The 17,308-nt window shown below is 45.4% G+C and overlaps 1 protein-coding gene across 4 annotated transcripts in view; it reads right to left on the bottom strand.

Annotated features, from left to right (window-relative positions):
• The window catches only part of SLC30A9 (solute carrier family 30 member 9), an 800,207-nt gene that overhangs the window by 415,473 nt on the left and 367,426 nt on the right, over positions 1 to 17,308 (bottom strand). The window lies entirely within an intron of this gene.

The raw sequence follows: 17,308 nt of genomic DNA on the forward strand, positions 1-17,308 counted from the left end.
ATTTGAAAAACCTCATTCCTTAAGCGAGCTCTGTTAGCTTCATGTTTAGAAATGCTATTTGGTTGCACCGATATGCCGCCTTTTATAAGAATAATGGGTGGGAGTTAAAAAAATAAATAAAAAAAGTTACATACAAAGGAAGCATTTCTGCCCCGAAACGCTATAGATGGGAACAAAGAGGTACAATACGTCACATTGGTGTCAAGTGAGCTAACACAGCCTTTCCTATCGAGGACAGTAAACCGAATTAAATTGAACTGACTATTAATAACACTTGTTATCACAATCACTTAAAACAGGGGGGGACGTGGCTAGCAGCCGAACATGGTGGTCGTCTTCTAGACGAGCTCCGGACCTGGGCCGCAATATCCTGGCAATAATCTACTGCACGAGATTGTACGGAGTCTGCGCAGGGACATTTTAAGGATTTTGGGGGCCCTGGGCCAAACGTGTTTTGGGGGCCCCTAATCCGAAGAGCTTTGATTTAATGATCCAATTTCAGCTGTTTCATACCCTCTTTGCCAGGTCACTGACAGTGCACAAGAACACTTGTCCAAGTTATAAATGTGTTTCCAACTAATATTCAGGGCTAGTGATGTTTGTTTTCAATATTGTAACTCAGCAGCAGCTCACTAATGTTACTACAAATAATCTCCGAGACATCCTCCAATTTCTCATATGCGAGGTCCTGTTTTGATCTAAATGGATATTGCATGAAACATAAACACAACGTTGTGTTTGCAAGAGACTCACACATATCACCCACATTAAAGGAAAATGGTATTTTAAAAAATCGGTTTAAGAATTACTCAAGGTCATTAGGGCAAGGCTCTCTGCAGAACAGAGCTGGCTCTATCAGGGGGCCCTCCTGAAAGGCTGGGGCCCTGGGCCAGAGCCCACTTTGCCCATGCCTTAAAACGTCTCTGAGTCTGCAAATAAGTGGACATCTTGCCTGAGACGGCGCAGAGACTCTGAGCTGACTTGCAGCAGCGGCGGAACGCCTGGGTGGAGGAAGATTTCTGCTCCGGAACCTGACTGTTTGCTATGAGGCGGAGAGGAGTCATAGGCCCTGAGTGGGGAGGCCCGAACACACGAGGTAAGCAACGCCCCGGCTGCCATCCCTAAACTTGGGAGCGGAACACAGTAGCACTGCGGCGTGTCCCTGTTGGCGAGGCAGACGATGTTGCAGGGGCTGTGTTTGAGGGAGGGGACGCGTCCCAGAGTCTGGAGGAAAGCGGCCACGTGAGTCCCGGGGATGCAGTGCGGACTGCACCCACTATATTGATTGGCGGCCGCCGACGGAGGTAGCGGAGCCCGTGGGGGTAGACCTGAGCACAGTGGGAATGCCAGTGGAGAACACCGGAAGAGTGCGGGGATCCCAGCTACATGGCCTTGGTTCATCGGAGGGGCGTAACGAAACTTGAGGGGGGCCCCCCTGCAAAGTACATGGAGGGGGCCCCCCATTCTCCGCGCCAGTCAGGAGCTCTCAGGCCAGCGACCGCCATACTGCATGGGCTCACCCCAGCCATAAAAAAAGTATACTGGTTCCTCCATTGGTCACATCCGCCCTCTAATCGGGTGATTTACATACATCAGTAAATACTGCTGCTGCGCCCTCCAGCAAAGTTACATACCACTACTTCCAGCCGGCCCACCAAACACATCCTCCTACTTGATGACCCACCTCCAAGCGAAGCCCGCTTAGTTAATCACAACCAAACACAGACCACTGCTGTCGTGCCTGCTTCTAACGAATCCATTACTCTCTACTCTCACTTCTACGAAACCCGCAGTTATGCTTTTACGCCCACCTTTAAACCACCCCTCGGATGTCACTGCGAACCTGTGACCTCCGCCCACTGCTTCCCTGTCCACCATTGACAGAAAGACTGATGGCCAGTCCCCATATAACCACTGCCTACCAGTAAAGAGAGCCTTTCAGCTGCTGCCCTCCCCAATGCCCCTGTGGTAGTTTAATCAAAAAAGTCTATTTTTGATTTGGCGCTCCTGAGAGAGTCTCTTAAGCCTCTCGTGGACCCCACCATCCAGATATTCAAATATTTTTTAGCTTTAAGTTCTAAACAAAAACCCTGAATGGAATTACACCAAATCTTAAAAAGACCAATCTGAGCACCAAGATCTAGATTTTTGCCAAATTTGATTATATTCCGTTCAGCAGTTTTCCTGTAGCCCTTCTTAAACAAGTCTATGCAAAATGCATGGGGATTTTGTGTTTTGGGACACCCCTTTTTTCCTACCATGCCCAAACTGGGGAAAAAGTAGCACCATTTTGGAAAGTTTCATGGAGATCCGTCAAACGAGGCCAAAGTTATTAGCAACTCAAAAAAATGTGTTTTCCTATTGAACAGCTGACCTAACTATAACTAGTATATATATGACTTCCGTGTTGATTACTAGCTAGAGGTCTTTAAAGTTTGCGGTATTTATTATTTTCAAACTTACCTACCACAAAAGATAATTTTTTGAGTTGGTAAAGAGCTCAGTAATCCTACCAGCACCGAAACTATTGTTATTCTATCTTTGGACTTTTTCATTTCTAAAATAGAATTCATTCTTAACTCACTATCCACTGTTCCACAGTTAAGTGATTTACTCTATATTGCCTGACCATGCTTCCTAGCAATTTGTTTTATTCACCTAGATTCCTTCGTCTCAATTTCCCTTGATAATGTCACAAACAGATTACTTTATATTTCTTGTGGATACCCCTTAGATCCTTGTCCACCCAAAAATCTTTCTTCCCCATGCAGCAATCTTAACCCTTCACTTCCTTAAGCATTGTACCTTCTTTAAAGAGAGCCCATTGTAGTATCGCTGCTCAAAAACCCTCTGTTGATCCTCTTGATGCCATATAAATCCATCCTAACTCCTGTGGCCCTCTTCTCAGCTAAAAACTTGGAGAAAGCAATCAATTTTCAATGCTCCTGGTTTTTTTTAGTCCTTGCATACTTTAGGACCCCGTTTTTCACCACCCATAGGACTGAGACGGTGCTGACAGCAGCTCTGGATATCAATGGAATGATGCTGGATGATGGTGTTGTCACTATCTTTATTTTACCAACTCTCTCCTGAACTTTTGACTTTGTTACACTTTGAGCATTCCTCCCCTTTTTTTTATCATGATGGGTATGATTCACAACACTCGAAAATTGATTACATCTTTTTTGACTGGCATGGTTCAGGAGGTATCTCTATCCCAGATTAGGTCTGAATTTTTAGTGTTATGTTATGAGATCCAAAAAGACCCTCTCTTTTCAGTGCCATTGTGGCCCATCTTTAGGCTGTCATTAGATCCTGTGGGTTCCACTTCTGTGCTCATGTCGATGGCTAAACATATTCTCCTTTGCTTTGGCAGAGCCCAAAGTACTGATTCTAGCAACTTCCCATCTTGCATGATCATCATCTTCAGTGGGATGGCCAATGACACCCTTAAGCTTAATTTTAGCAAGACAGAAGCCTTGATGCTTGGCAGCCCCCATTAGCAGTGGACCTCTGACTTGTGGCACAACCAAACTAGGTTTGCTTTTCACCCCAGTTAACTCAGTAAGAAATCTTGTCATTTGTTTGATACCACCATTTTCTTCTCTGCTACAGTAGCTGGCACATGTGTTCTTCTTCCATATACTATAAGGAAATGTCTCTCTTTACTTTCTTTTGAAGCTTGACAGTTTGTAACACAACTAGGCATTTTCTCCCTTTTAAATTATGACTACGGCCTTTATCCTGGGATGGTATAACTAATTTTTGTACCAGGTGCTGGTGCTTAATATGTGCCAGATTTGAGGTGGCATGGCCCTCGTTTTTGGGGACCAGGATTTATTTTTCATCACCAGACTTTGACACAGAGAAACAGAGAGTAGGTCAGAAAAGGGAGTAGGAAGAGAAAGAAAGCAATAGGAGAACAGTGACAAAGGGAAAAACAGGGATGAAATAAAACTTGCAAGAGTGAGATAAAAACACTGACTTCTAGTGATAGAAAGAATCAATTTTTGCTGGTACATCGAAATGGCAATGCACAAAGCCCGGTCTATCTTCAAAATAGGTTTACTCCTTATGTTCCACCACGAGCCTTCACTCTGCTTCTCAGTCACTCTTAATTCTCATCCACACCAGATGAGCTTGCCTCGTCCAGATGATAGAACATGCACCTTCTTTTTTTCTGCATTACTAGTAATCATCTTTGATTTCACAAAAAACTCAGTTTTTCTGGCCTGCAGTCCTCCCTTTATTAGCAAACTGCGATTAAAAGTCCAGCTTAGGACACCTTCAGGCAACCATTGAGCTTTAAAAATTAGACACATTGGAGTCATTATATGCAGGTCCACTGGAATTATGCGGCAGAGGAAGACCAAATTGTGTGGCAGGGTTCACCAAAGTATGCGTCAAGGAAAAACGAATTATGCGGCGTAATGCAGCATCTTTTATGATAGTATTAATTATTTAACACTTTAACACTATCCCGGAAAAGGTTTCATCTCATTAGTACCAGTTTAACATCTATTCCAGCAAAAAGAAACTGAAAGGTAATCAATCAACTTTTGCAAAAAGTCTACCACCACATGGCAACACATTTTGCTGCATTTTAGCAACTTTTTATTTGTTTGAACTAGAAACTACGCAAGGTGGCTCTGCATTGCTTAGTAAATCTCAAGTAACGCAAGGCAGCGCAATTTGCTGCCTTGCGGTTCCCTGCCCGAGGGGGGGCATTCCAAGGGTGGATCGTGGGTGTTCCCACTCGTCCACCCGTGGATTTTGGCGCAATGCATCAAAATTCTAACTCCCCCCGGGGAGGCATGACGACGAGAAATTTGTATATGTCTCCTCAATTTTTTTTGCAGATTTATATAGTGCAAACTCGACCCAAAGGTATTAGAGCACTTTAAAAGTGCACCAGTTGCATTACAGATGGACACATTAATTTTTAGACACAGGGAGTCTAAGTGATTGGTCCAGATTCACAGGATGTTTGAGCTTCCTGCCAGACTTGAACCTGGTTCCCCAGCTTCAAAACCATGCACTCTAGCCATTTAGCCTCATCCTCTCCCTCTTTGCACGTCTGCAGCATTCTGCAGCACACATAGAAATATGAAAATGTCTCAGGGGATTGGTTTTGTACAGGAAGGTGCCCCTTCCTGCACAAAAACAATCCTGCCTACAACTCAGGCACCCTTGCACCATTGTGCAAGGGTACCTGCATTGGTGCTAGTCAGCAGTTTGTGCACCAGCAGAGGCAGAGTGGAGGAATGCACTGTATAATGTTAAATACGGCGCATTCCTGCGGTTTCCCTTTCATACAGCGCAGAAAGATGGCTTGCTGCTTTGGTTGCATGAATTTTTGATAAATCTGGCCCATAATGTAAACGGTTTGCTGTCCTTGCCAAAAAACCCTGCATGAGGCAGTTGCAGCCATTTGGTTAAGTGGGATATACTGTGGTGTAGTTTGATCTAACTTAGTTCAAAAGATACTTATGAGTTGACCATCTTGTTTTCAAGGTGGACCTGTCCGCAAAAGTCAGGAATACACTTTGTACTATACACTTTTTTGACTGCAAAGAAGGTATGTAGTTTGAGTTGCATCCCATGTTGTTGGGGAAACTAATGTCTGAAGCGACCGGAGTAAAAAGAGTATTAAGTAAGTCTAAAAAAATAACATTCCATTCTCTCTGCTGTCGGGTTTGTAATTCTAAAAGCACTGGCTAAGTCAATATCAACAGTGGTGGAATGAGTCTCGATGGAGCAGGAAAACACAGGCGGAGAGTGAGAGAGAGTGGGGCAGGTAGAGAGAGAGTGGGGCAGCAACGATGTCGGAACTGAGTATGGGGAAGTGGAGTGAGGTGAAACCGAACCATGAATCCCAGTTTTCAACTGACAATTTGCTAAAAAAAACAAATTGACCCATGTAGGAAGTGGAAATGACAGAAACTGGGGGGTGTGGATATGGGAGCATAGATGACAGAGTGAGAGAGTGAGAGAGTGAGAGAGTGAGAGAGTGAGAGAGTGAGAGAGTGAGAGAGTGAGAGAGTGAGAGAGTGAGAGAGTGAGAGAGTGAGAGAGTGAGTGAGAGAGTGAGTGAGTGAGTGAGTGAGTGAGTGAGTGAGTGAGTGAGTGAGTGAGTGAGTGAGTGAGTGAGTGAGTGAGTGAGTGAGTGAGTGAGACTGACTGCTAATGGAGCAAGGATGAAAGCCTCAAACAGTGCGAGAGACATGTGTAAAGAGGGTGGGGAGAGATCAAGAGATCAAGGACAGTCAGGTACTTCCACTAAGTAAAGTTATATGCTATGAAAACTAGCAAAATGAAAAAACTGTTCCTTGATGTCAGCTGTTTGCGAGACAAATCATCCACTGAAAATATGCTGAAAACAAAATGCCCTGCTGGGTGGGGCAGAAACAAGAATAGAGAAGAAATCCATCCAATCAGCAGCATGAGCTGAAATAGGCAAGCAACCTATTCAGTCATGAGCAAGCAGCAGACCCAAAATCAACTCCGAGTGTGCGTGTACTGAAGGTGCGAGTTACAGCAGTAGCGGCTGCTACTGAATAGGGGTGGTTATATGGGGGGATAGAGGGAGGAATAAAAAAAAAAGCACTCACATATACCGCCGGCAGCCACCACTTCGCCATCCTCCATCCTCCTTCCCCAGGAAGCACATAGCTTCCAAGAATCCCCTGACCAATCAAAATCCTGCCTTACAGCAGCGTTGTGATTTGTCTGAGCACTGTGGTTCGGTGCTCAGACAGGGGCTGGCAGGCTGCGCATGTTCTCCACGGAGGAGGAAATGCAGAGTGCGCATGACACTTTGGCGATCCCGAGACGGTCGGCAAAGCCATCATGCGTACTTTAGGTTCTTTCACCACTCCTCCTCCTGTGATGCGGGTACCCCCCCCACTACCCCCTGGCTTCAGCGGTAAGCTGAATACAGAAAACAAAATGATAATGAATGTTAATATTTTATTTTTTGTATTCAGCCTGCAGTTCAAGCAGTTGGGTGACACTCCTCCGCTTTAGCGGAAGAGCCGCCACTGGGTTACAGTGCTGTCTGTGGCAGGCAGCTAATGCTGCCTGTGGAGAGGCTGCAAATAGGATAGCGTCCACATAAATACACATCGTATTCAGTGATGGGCCTATAGGATGTTGTCAGGATATCCGAGCAGGTGACAGCTCCATCCCTAAAGAGGAAGATCTCCTTGGGTTAAACATTTCAAGTATTAAAGTGTTATTGTTAAAAGTTTTACCCAAGACACATTGTCAAACACAAACACGTGTATGTTATGTGGCATGTGTCTTAAGCAACTTAAAGAGAGGCATAACTGGAAGCAGCACTTTAAATGACAATGTGAAAGTGCAGGTGCTCACTGCTTAAAATGCATGTTTGCTCCAGAGAATGTCTCTTCTCAGCTGGAACCTTAATACTCCTAAATACATGCCCTTGGAAGTGTGAGGCTTATGAAAGCCAGGAATAGAAAACTGCAACGGGTTCAACGTTAGGTCCTACCTTTAGGTGTAACGGTTGGTAGGTAAACAGTTTACCTTTAAGATTGCAATTCTGTAAAATCCTCGGTGTGAAGTGGATACCCGTTCTTAAACGCTTTCCCCGCGTGTCTGTGAGCTGTTTTAACAAGAAGAGACAAAAGCTGTTGCACTTCACTGTGTGTTGATCAGTGCTTTAAATGGGCAGCTACGGTCCGGTTCGGAGTGCCTGCACTTCTTCATTTAAAAGGAAGAGTATCTGCGCTTCTCAAAGCCCCGGCAATACATTTAATGGGAGAGGGCCCCCTCTCGGCCATCACGGAGGGTGGGGTGTCTGGACCAGCGCGTGCGCGCCCCTGGGAGCCTTGTCCGGCCTTGATAATGCCTTATAGCTGCACATTGACACCAGGGCCCCCACTCCCATCCTTTTTCCGGCCTGGCTCTGACTGAAGAGAAACAATGTAAGTTGATACTTTGTTTCTCTTCAGTCCTAGGTCAGGAGCGCGAGGAGCTCAGGGCAGGCTGCAGACTGCTGCAGCTGCTTTAGAGTGACACACACAGCTCTCTACCGAAGAGCTGAGGGCCCCCCCTTCATCTAGTGGAGACTGGGGGCCCCCCCGCACCGCGGGGGCTGCGGGGGTGTTTGTTACGCCCCTGGGCCACGTATCACGCAAAGTGCACATCGGAGAAGGCGGAGTGAATGTGGAGCCCTAATTGCTGCCTGTTCGATCTGGTTACCTGCGCTGGGACTTTGCGTGGGTGGTTGAGGGTGGTGACTGGTGCCTATCGTAATTGATGTGCTGGGGGTGAGGACGCTGTGTTGTGGGGCTGGATTGCCCGGAACTTTCGCCCCCAATGGCACATTGGCCTGTTGCTGGAAAGGTCTGGCACAGAGGTTATGTGGAAGAGCTGTGGTGCGGAGGGACACTGTGCCAGGCTGGACCAAGATCAACGGTGACTATAGGGGCATAGGGCGCTGATTGGAAACGGAGAAAAGCGGCGGTGGTTGCGAGGTCACTGAGATGGACAGACGCTGACAAGGTGCTGGGGCAACCGAAAACGCTGGCAGACGCTGTGAGTTTCTCTCGGCCCACCCTTGAGATGGGGCGCCCCAGGGGGAAGCAACAAAAACAGGGCGGAGACCCTGACCACGTTCCGGACACCGCGGACAACACTGATGCCACGCTGACGCCCAGCTATGTCCCGCCTACTGCCATGACCGAACCTGTGGATAAATTGGACCTAATTCTGCAGGAGGTGAGAGACTCCAGGAAGGCAATCGAGCTCCAGATTGGGACCTTGACGACTGGCCTCACATTGCTTCGGGCAGACCACGTGAATCTCGCAGATAAGGTCAAGGACAACACTGCCAGGCTGGAGGAGGTGACACCTCGCCAGGCACAACTCACATTAAACAGCTGCAGGACCAGGTTGCCACTCTGCTGGACCGCATGGAAGATGCGGAAGGAAGGGCCAGGAGGGACAACATTCGCGTTATTGGCCTGCCCGAGAGGAGTGAAGGTAGTGACGCAACACGCTACATGGAGCAGTGGTTCAAGGACCATGTTACAACTGAAGGGCTCTCCACTCAATACTGTATAGAACGAGCGCACAGAATACCCACAGGGCGTCCGAAACCAGGGGCCCCTCTGCGTCCCCTCATAGTAAAGTTGTTGAACTTTCGGGACAGGGACACCATTTTGCAAAAGACTCGTGAATTGCCTCAGATAAACTTCGAGAAAGCAAGAATATCGCTTTATCCTGATTACACGGTCATGGTGCAAAAGCAGCGATCTTCTTTCCTGGCAGTCAAAAGGAAACTGAGAGATTTACATATAAAATGAGCACTTCTTTTCCCGGCCAGGATAAAAAATTTGAATGACCAAAAAGCATACTTTTATGAGAGCCCCGGTGATGTGGACGACTGGCTGGAGGTGATGGAGCTAACCAACACTGTAACGTCTGTCTCGCAAAACATTGCCAAGAGTCTGAACAGTACGGGAGTACCTTCTACCCGCAGTGGTAGGTGCTCACGCAGAAATCCCATACGGAAGTTCCTCACCTCGCAGCAGATGCAAAAGACCAAATCGCAGGCGATTCTTGCAGCGGCCACCTTACGCATAATGCAAGACTAGAGGACAAAACCTCCTCTGATGAAGAAGAAGATACGCGAGACACAGACTCAGAGGGAAGTGTGGCCCTGATTCCCACTGTGACCCCGCAGACAATTAATGACTTGTATGGTTAACTAAGCACTTACTTCTATTGTACATGAGAATGTAATATGGTGTTGTATGCTATGTTTTAAGTACATATGCGATAGTGATGCTTAGTAGCGCGTTTATATCTCCCAGGGTCCCGAAGGAGCTTATATGTACTTGTGAGACGGAGATCACACCACATGTGAAGTGCTGGCAATGTCCCCCACATGGCGAAAGCGCTTTATGTAATTAACATGTTCTTATATGTTCAGTTTAGTTGTATGGACCGGTATAGTTCTTCGACCGGTCCGAGTATTTGGGTTTTTAGGGGGGAAACGGTCCTATTGTAGATGCTGACTTGGTTAGGCTCGGTGGCCTAGAAACTCTACCTGCTGTTAAGCGGGTACAGATTGCACCGCAATGCATACACTTGGCAAGTACACCATACTGACATGGAACGTTCGGGGATTGGGTTCTGTGCAGAAGCGACACAGAATACATGCACAGCTGCAGCGCCGTAAAGCTCAGATAGTGTATCTACAGGAGTCTCATATGGTGGACAGTGAAGTGGTAAAGCTCCGTAAGAAGTGGAGAGGTCAGATTTTTTCCACTATGTATTCCAGCTTTGCGAGAGGGGCCACAATTTGGGTTAGACATGGAGAACCATTTTTAGCGCTGGAGCAGCGGATAGATAAGCAAGGGCGATACATATTTGTGCGGGGGACGTTAGATGGCCAACATGTGGTTCTGGGTAACATATATGCACCTAATTTTGAGCAAGCTAAGTACTGGGTTATGTTAAACATTGCACCGACGGGATGGGAACTTCACCCATGGATTTTAGGGGGTGATTGCAATACAGTAATGGACGTTACCTTGGACAGGTCTCACCCGCCTCTACGTGGAGCAGAAGTGCTTAAGCAAGCAGAGGCGCTAGGTAGATGGGCTGCAGTATGGGAAATATGTGATGTCTGGAGGATGCGTCATCATACACATAGAGAATACTCTTTTTATTCCTCTGTTCACGTACTTCACACGAGAATAGACAGAATATATTGTTCCAATAGGATTGCAATGCAAGTGTCAAAGGCTATATACCTGGCGAAGACTTTTTCAGACCATAACCCACTTGAGTGTCCTTAATTGGGGCAGGGTACCTACCCCGGAACCACCTGGCGTATGTGGCCGCAACTATTAGAAGACTCAGTGTTGCGTGCTGCTATGTCGGACACTATTGAACATTACTTCGCAGAAAATAGTAACACTGCATCGAATAGGCTGATTGAATGGGGCGCCTTCAAGACGGTTATCAGGGGCAAGGCAATCAGTACGACCGTGGCGCTAGACAGTAACTCCATAGGTCCCTAGTGGAGGTAGAACACATTATGGGTAGATTGGAACAGGATGCAATAACTGACTATGACAAGCGGGCCGCACTGCAGGAGGCTAGAATCAAGCACGCGGAATTGCTCTAAACTCTTCGGGTCATAGACTATCAAAAATATTCACAGCTGCGCCACACCGAAGCAGATAAATCTGGGACATTGCTTGCCAGACTGATCCAAGACACCCCCACCACGGTTATTGTAAATGAGGTCACTACCCTGGAAGGCGACAGGGCCACTACCGAAGGGGATATTAATGCTGCATTCCGTCATTATTACGCTTCTATGTACAGTGCACTGAGTAACAGCACGGAGGCCCATATGGCTGCTTTTTACTCCACCCTCACATACCCACAACTCACGGCAGAGGCCCAGAAGGAACTGTTAGGGCCCATTACCCAGTCTGAAATTAGGGTTGCCATGAGGGGACTCCCGCGTAACAAAACCCCTGGACAGGACGGCCTACCAGTTGAATTTTACGTTACATATGCTGATTCCCTGGTGCCCCAATTAGAAATATTGTACAACACAGCACTAGAAAAGGGTTCTTTACCCCTCACTACAGCACAAGCGTTAGTGGTATCACTCCCAAAAGCAGGAAGAGACCCCACAGATATGGCTAGCTATCGCCCATTATCATTGCTGACTACAGAGTACAAAATATTAAGTAAGGTGTTGGCCAATAGATTGTTGCCCTCCCTGATTAAACTAATTCATATCGACCAGACTGGCTTTTTACCTGCCTGCAGCATATCAATGAACACTAGGAAGCTCCATTATCTCCTGACGGAAGCCCCGAGTAAATATGATCATGCGGGCTGCATATCCCTGGATCTGCGGCAAGCGTTTGACTCTATTAACTGGGAATATATGTTCCGTGCGCTAGAGAAATTTAGGGTCCCAGCAGGCTATATTGCCTGGTTACGTCTCTTATATGATGACCCTACTGCGCGCGCACGTACCGGTAGTAATATCTCAACAGGATACCCGATATATAGAGGAACAAGGCAGGGATGCCCCTTATCGCCCCTTATATTCATATTGGCCCTGGAACCATTGGCAATCAAAGTGCGTAAGGACCTCATTGATATGGGCATAAAACTAGGGAACACGACGCATCTTTTTTCTGCTCATGCAGACGATATTATTCTGTATCTTCATGAGCTCCGCTTGCCCCTGGATCCGCTATACGAGGTGTTTCATCACTTTGAATTAATCTCGGGTCTAGCCATTAATGCAACGAAGTCGCATGCTTTTTTTTTCACAGATCATGCAGGGCTCACTGACATTGCGTTTGGAGACACCAGAATCCAAGTTGCACAACATACATTTAAATACTTAGGTATCCAGATCTACTGGACACAAATGGACATGCTGGACGGTAACTTACATAGAGCGCTTAGAGCCTTGCGTTCCAGTGTTGCTTTCTGGACTACATTGCCGCTGTCAGTCATGGGTAGGGCAGCCTTAGCGAAAATGGTGGTCCTACCGTGACTGCTTTATTACTTCACTAATTTACCTCTACTAATACCACATACAACGTTCAAGCTGATGAATACCTTACTTATTGATCTCATGTGGGGTTCTGGTAGACGGCGTATCAGTCTTAAGAAACTGCAGCTGGGCTTGGGTGTTCCTGATCTACGCGCATACTATTATGCATGCCAACTACAATGGCTGTCCTTTTGGACTGCTGGGTGTAACCTACAAGAGATAGGGTTTACAGAAAAAGATATAGATCGAGGCACTTTACATGCCCTGTTGTTGCCCAATAGCAAGATCCCAAATTGTCTCCCTCCTTTATTATGCACTGCGCTTCAGTGCTGGAGAGCAGCGCTGCAATATAAATGTGCACCCCCTGCTTATGCAGACAACATCCCATTACTGGGAATTCCACTGACGGACGGCCGACTCACTAAACGACGAATAACACCGTGGCTGGACGCAGGGATCAGTATGGTGGCTGACTTGTTTGGAGATGGGATGCTGTTAGACCACGACACTTTTGTTAACGAAATGGGAGCTCCGGCGCACTTATATTTATTGCATGCCGCACTGTTCCAATATATAAAGATACACTGGGCCCCGCAGAGACAAGAACCTCCCACACATGACCTGGTCAAAATGCTTTATTACATGGGCAGAGGCAGACACCTTATTCAGTGGCTATATACAGGGATACACTCTCACACTGAGGTTGCTCTGGATTCACTGCGTGCGGCATGGTATAGGGACATAGGGAGAGACTTGGAGGACAAGAAATGGGCGCGTATTGTAGAACACCCCAAAAAAGTATCAAGGAATGCAAAGTTTAAATTTATTCAGACCATGATTCTCCACAGGGCCTATCTTACCCCCCCATAAATTGGACCAAATGTTCCCACAGACGCAACATCACTGCCCGAGATGCCTATTGGAAGGGGCAGACCTGCTACACATGATATGGGCACGTCCAAGAATACGAGGGTTTTGGGATACTGTCAGGAACATAATCAGTACGGTCGCACATCGCGAGGCACAAAATACCGTAGAGGAATGTATATTAGGCCTACACAAACATGTGTCCAAGCATAATGTACAATACCTTTTCGTAGACCTGGCACTCATTTTAGTGGTACGTGCCATCACTATGCGCTGGAAGTCACGGAGGCCCCCTACTGTACTTGCCTGGCATAGGGAGCTGCTCCGTTGGGGCAGTGCAGAGAGTGCTGCCTTGCGTCAAGAGGAGCTTAGAGGCTTACGCAAAACCCCAATAACACTGGAATGGGATGTTATGCTAGAGGCCCTCAAAGCAGTGGACATTAACCAGTAGAATACCCCTGACTGCACACAATAGACTGTGTAATGAGAAGACCATTTCCCGAGCGCCAAGTACCGTGATGTGGTTTTGTTTCAAAATGCATAGTTTTACCAAGAGCCTCAAATATTAGATACGTTGTACCTATGGTATATCTAAACATGCATAGGACTGTTGGGGTGGGGGTGGAGGGTGTTGGGGAGTGGTTTGGATTATTGTTCATGTTAGCAGTCACAGACGAGAAAGCTGATTCTGGGTAGGGATATAGCAGGAGATGTACCAGCTATGGGCTCCGCCATTGAATACGCTGGATTGACAGAGCTGGAAATATATAAGAGTTTTATTCCCTAACAGCCAATTTATGTCTAGTATAGGTCCTGGATATCATAGAAAACTGTGAAATGTCTTGTAGCACATATACTATGAATATGGATGATATGAATATACTGCATCAAAAATAAGATGTATGTTTGAAAAACAATAAAATTAGGTTTAAAAAAAATCACTTAAAACAGAATTTCGTGTGAATAATGGAGGTAGGGAGCCAATAAATTAACAAGGTGAGCCCAGCTAAAGCCGGGCCAAGGGTCTGGCTCGGGTCTTAGAGCCCTTGCACGGGCAGAGCACTGAAAATGTTTGCCGTGTATATTTTACAACAAAAATCACGTAAAAGGTAATGAAGTCTATTCAAAACAAAAAAAGTGTATTTATTTAGCATGCGGAAGCTTTGATATTAATACGTCACATTATAGCAGAGCACTGAGAAGTAATTATTACAAGTGATCGTCTTTAAACATGCTTAGAACCATTGTGGCCCGGCACTCATCCTGATGACAGGACCATTAGTAGACTACGAGGCAAAACAGCTCTCACATGAACCCAGATTCTTAAACATAGAGCAACATTATAGTCTATTAAATTAAAGAGAAGGTTTCTGTGCAGCTTGTATTCTGAACTTATTTGAAAGTGCTTTCATATGCAATAGTGAAGAAAAAAAGAGGACTGGTAAAATATTTGCCGAAGATCGCACAAATTGGTTAAGTGGGGAAGCAGCGATTAATGCAGTTTTTTTGGTTTCACTTTGTACTAATCAGCCACTAAATGGACATCTATTTGTATGACCTTTTACCTCAGATGCGAATGTTTTCTTTTTTACCTCTTTGTGCATATGGGTAGAGGGAGGGTGGCAGGCAGATGCCACATGAAAGATCGGTTAGAGGTTTCAATTGGACCTCGAGTTGAGCTAGAGCAATGTTTCAGGCTTGAGCTTTCAGAGGTTCACCCATCTCTAGTGAATAATGAACACGTTGCGTACCTTTGGTGATGGTCTTCCTGGTGGTCTTCAGTGGTTCAGTGGGACTGAACTTTTTGGCTTCTGTGTACATCCACTTAATGATTAATGTTATCCAAGGTACGCTCCACTGAATACATTATTTAAATCTGGAGACAACCACTAGATCATTATTAGAATGTGGGAACCCTGGCTTAAGCAATTTCAATGCTCTAAACTGCAAACAATGCAAAAAAATATGAAATGGTATGTTGGGAGCTTTTCTAAATTCAATTGAAACCCCCCCATCATCCATACGATATTTCGTTTGATGCACTTCCACTACTTCGATGAATCAGTGTGAGGATACCAACTTAATTTTTAGTTTCCAATTTCAAATTCCTTCACATTTTACATAACATTACAAATTTTTCAGTTTGCACCATTGGCGTCTACTTATATTCAACGTATTAATCGAATCTCTTAAGATTAATTTTTCTAAACAGCCGCAGATCTCCTGACTATGCGCTGTGGACACTCAGGGGTCTACAGACTACAGGGTAAGGACCACTGCGTTATCTAACAGCAGATTCCTTACCTTTAGAATATTGCCATGGCATAAGACTGGACCCAGAAACTTTTCAACGATGCTCCTGCATGCCATATAAAAGAGCCACCCTTGCTCGCTGACTTCAGTTGCTCGCTTAACTTTTTCTTTAACTTTAACTTTCTCCACCTTCCTACCTCTTTGTTCACTTAAGTGGCACTTTCTAACTTTTGAAAAGGTCCCAAGTTAGGAATTAGCACACTGGTACTGATCATTAGGTCACAAGCCATGTCTCACATGGCTTGTGACATAATGATCAGTACCAGTGTGCTAATTCCTAACTTGGGACCTTTTCAAAAGTTAGAAAGTGCCACTTAAGTGAACAAAGAGGTAGGAAGGTGGAGAAGAAGGAATGGTTTCTTACCTGTAATCCCAGTTATCTCTCAGGGGAATCTCCACTGAAGTCATAAACACAGAATAGTCCCACCCACGTGTTGGGATCCCTGAGCAATTATTATAATATATCTTCTTAAATGTAGATGTTCGCCTTACTTCAGGAAGGCTTGGAGAAACCCTTAAGACATGAATATTTTGCTGCCTATAAAAAGGCTAAAATGGCAACAACAAAAAATCTGATTGCGCTTAAAAAAAGGTAATAAATATATATAAATTTCAGACAAATTAACTGGAAAAGAATTATTTGGCTGTTTAAATCTTTCACGAACCTTTTATTAAAAAGAGAAAGGTGGAGGAATAGAGGACAGTGCAGTCCTATAGGCTGCCAACATGTAAATGTGAAAAGAGCGTCTGTGCATTTAAGAGCCAAGATGCCCAACAGATGGCAGTTGCTTCAGTTCTTTTTGCCAAGAAGGGGCAGTACTAGACAGGAAAACTGTCCAATAATTGTCTCCGTCACTTCCACCGGGGATGGGGGAGGGTGTGTTAGGACTTCAAAGAGGATTCCCCTGAGGGAAAACTGGGATTAAAGGTAAGAAACCATTCAGTATCTCTCAGGGGATCTCCATTGATAATCATAAGCTCTTTATAGAGTAGCAAGCCTATCCCCACAAAATTGCAGAGTAAAGGGAACAGAGACAATCGACAGACCAAATTAAGCAAATATAGTTCCCATGGAGGACAGTCCTATTTGAGTATTTGTTCTAGCATCTGAGTCCAAACAATAGTGTTTGGTAAACGTGTGAAAAGATCTCCATGTAGCTGCTTTACATATCTCAGCTATTGATATGTTTCTCATTAAAGCAGCAGTAATAGTTGCTTAACAAAAGCACAGAGAGAGGTCAAGGCAACAGAACCCTGCACCAGTCAATATCGTATTGTGGCTGTGAGGATGAATTCAGGTGTGGTGCAATGAGCCAGAGACGTGACCCTCATACGCCCCCAATAATGAAGAAACGATCTTCCCCAAAGCAAATTTAGAAACAAATGGCCCTGCACTCAACTAAACAAATAAATACTTGTCAATGGATATTAATGTCTACAGTCCATCACAAATGAAGATAAAGTGATATCTCCCAAATTAAACACGTTGTTTTTCGTCTTTGCTGGAAAAATAGGTTCTTTTTATTCTTTTATTCAATGGAAATTCCTTAAATCACAGCA

The sequence above is a fragment of the Triturus cristatus genome, chromosome 2_2, assembly GCF_964204655.1.
Source record: "Triturus cristatus chromosome 2_2, aTriCri1.1, whole genome shotgun sequence".
Lineage (NCBI taxonomy): Eukaryota > Metazoa > Chordata > Amphibia > Caudata > Salamandridae > Triturus > Triturus cristatus.